Raw genomic sequence first — 3195 nt, forward strand, 5'->3', positions numbered from 1 at the left:
TGCTCAGGCTGGTCTTGAACTTCTGTGCTCAAGGGATCCTCCCACCTTGGCCTCCCAGAGTGCTAAGATCACAGGTGTGAGCCACCTCACCCCACCCAAAGTGGCCCTTTTTTATATAACCAGAAACACCACTGGTTTCTAGAACATTTCTAAATGCTACAACTGTCTAATAGTAGTAATCAGAAGAATGAAATCAAACTATACCAGCAGGCAAAGAAGAGTGGAGTTTGAAGTCATATAAATGCAAAAATATCAGCAAAGGCAAGATGGAACTAGGACACGAGAAATGGAATATTTCACTGCTCTCGCAGAGGCTCACGTGATCTCATATATGTTATAATAAAGTCAAAGCCAAGACCACGTGGGGTGATGACCCGGGAGGGGGCATTTCTTTTTTTATGCTATTTTTCTTTCCTTTCTTCTTTTTAAGAGACAGAGTCTCACTTTGTCACCTTCAGTAGAGTGCTGTGGCATCACAGCTCACAGCAACCTCCAACTCTTGGGCTTAAGTGATTCTCTTGCTTCAGCCTCCTGAGTAGCTGGGACTACAGGCACCCACCACAATGCCCGGCTATTTTTTGTTGCAATTTGGCCAGGGCCGGATTCAAACCCTCCACCCTCAGTATATGGGGCCAGCGCCCTACTGAGCCACGGCCACTGCCCTGTGCTATTTTTCATGGGGGTTCTGACCACTGGGACTGTATTTTGCTCATCTCAGATGCCCAGCATCTGAGCCAGGGCCTGGATTATCGCAGGGATTCATGTATCAAGCAATGAATGAATGAATGAGAACACAAAGTAAGGCAATTCCACCAGCTCGTACAGAGATACTGACTGCCAGGAGGTTTTCAGACAGAGAGACAGACAGTCTGACTCCCTGGGGAAAAGGAAAAACAGCTTCCTCTTGTTTCTTTAATCGCTCATTACACATCATCTGCTGCAGTTTCTAAAACTATAAAGCTGTTTTAATTTTAGGGTGAAAGTTGACTTATATGAAATTTCTGTTTATTGAGGTTCTTTCAGAAGTACAGCCCTATACTGGGTACTAAGCACCAGCACTCTCGGGCATGGAAACAATGGCCATGACCTCGAGGTAATCAAGGCATTGTTGTGACCTCAGGCTCCTGACTCCAACTATTCACAGAAATCCTACTACTCCACTGCGGGAGTGGGTGGGACCCAGTTAGAAAGGCACTAAGCTACCAGGCAGGATGTGAAGTTCTAGGTGAGGTGGTCCAGGCTCTGACCTGCCACCTCCCAGCTGTGCCCTATGGGCAAGTCACTCCTTCCCCAGAGCCAGAGTCTGAGGTTGATGTGAGCTGTGATGCCACAGCACCCCACCCAGGGTGACAGCTTGAGACTCTGTCTCAAAAAAAGAAAAAGGGGGTTAGAACAGGACAAGTACAATGGCTCACACCTTTAATCCCCATACTTTAGGAGGCTGAGGTAGGAGGATCATTTGTAGTCAGGAATTCCAGACCTGGAATTTTTTCTCTACAAAAATTAATTAAAAAATTAATTAGCTAGGTTTGGTAGCAGGCACCTGTAATCCCAGCTACTCAAGAGGCTGAGGCAGGAGGATCACTTGAGCCCAGGAGATGGAGGTTGCAGAGAGTATGATGACACCACTACACTCCAGCCCCAGTGACTGAGCAAGATGTTGTCTCTTTAAAAAGGGGTGGGGGAGAGGGCACTTGGGATGGATCAAACTCTGGGGGAGGATGGAGGAGTGAGTGGGAATAGGGGTGTTTTGCCAGAATCTGGGTAGACTTGCTAAGTGTCGTTCAAAACACCCCCCAGGTGATTCTGACAGGCCCTGTCCAGAAGACCCTGCACACAGGGGTGTTCCCTTAAATGTTCCCACAGTCCCCCCAGATCCTGCACCCTCCTCTGCACTCCCACTTCTGCCTCCATAAGAAGCAGGAGAAATTGAGTTTACCTTACAGATACCCCAGGCCCAGCACACTCCATCACCATCACCGGTTTTGGTGGTTACTTAAGAGCAGAGCAGCCCCCAGCACCTCCCTATGGTAAAGCAGCTCCCCCAGGGAGCTAATTAGTGATCCTAATGCAACTTCTAAAGGACGCCCACAGGCTGTCACTTGCAATCCTCTGTTCCTGTGGGCCTTTTCTCTGTCCCAACGCTGGTAGCCCTGACTGCCACGTTAGCCTCCAAATTCCAGCCTGTGGCCCAATCTGATGTGTTCTGCACCATGGGGCTCTAAGACAGTGCAGTGGTGCTGGTGGTCAGTTTGTGGAACAGCACCTAGAATGATCCCTTTCACTTGCGGGGGGGCCCTGTCAGCTTCTAAAGGGCACCCACCTTGAGGAAAGCATGTGGTCATGAACCCCAGGCCGTGCAGCCTCAGGATTTGAGCTGAGAGGGAAGTGAATTGCTCCCTCTTCTAAGAAGTTACATAAATCCTCCCCAACTCACCAGGGTGGCCCCACAGAGGAACACAGAACCTTGACCCACCAACAGTACAAAGTAGCACCCGAGCTGAGTAATGACCATGTCACATTGTCCCCAGATGTTCCTGGGACTTTGCTGCTACCTCACTGTCAGTGGGCCTCATGTTTTGGTTGACATTGTGAATTGTGGGGATGAATTTACACTAATTTGTCTGGCCATTCCCCAAGTCTGTCCTTGTCACCAGCAGCAGACATTGAGGCCATTCATTGCAGCTCACTGGTGTAGACCTATCCAAACCTGTTCTACCTGGCACAGGACAAAGGGGGCAGGTGGACCCTGCGGTGGAGTCATCAGTAGCCGTCAGCAACTCTAATTCTTCTGGACTCAATTGACCAGAATCTCAGGCTGGCAATCCACAGGCTCAACTATCCCATTGATGTGACTTGTTTGGCAAGAGTGATTTTTTTGTTTGTTTGTTTTGCTTCATTTTGAGTTGCCAACATTTAGAATGTAGGAGATTTTATATAAAAAAAAAAAATCTGGATTCTTATGTGAGACACCTCTTGGGGGCAAGACACGATCGTAAGAGGACTTTACCTAACAAAAGCAATCAGTGTAACTTGGTTTCCTGTACCCTCAATGAATCCCCAACAACAACAAAAAAAAGAGCAGTGCCTATGGCTCAGTGGGTAGGGCATCTGCTCCATATATCAAGGGTGGCAGGTTCAAACCTGGCCCTGGCCAAACTGCAACAAAAAAATAGCCGTGTGTTGTGGCAGGCA

The sequence above is a fragment of the Otolemur garnettii genome, unplaced genomic scaffold (genome assembly GCF_000181295.1).
Source record: "Otolemur garnettii isolate 467f Iridium unplaced genomic scaffold, OtoGar3 scaffold00019, whole genome shotgun sequence".
NCBI lineage: Eukaryota > Metazoa > Chordata > Mammalia > Primates > Galagidae > Otolemur > Otolemur garnettii.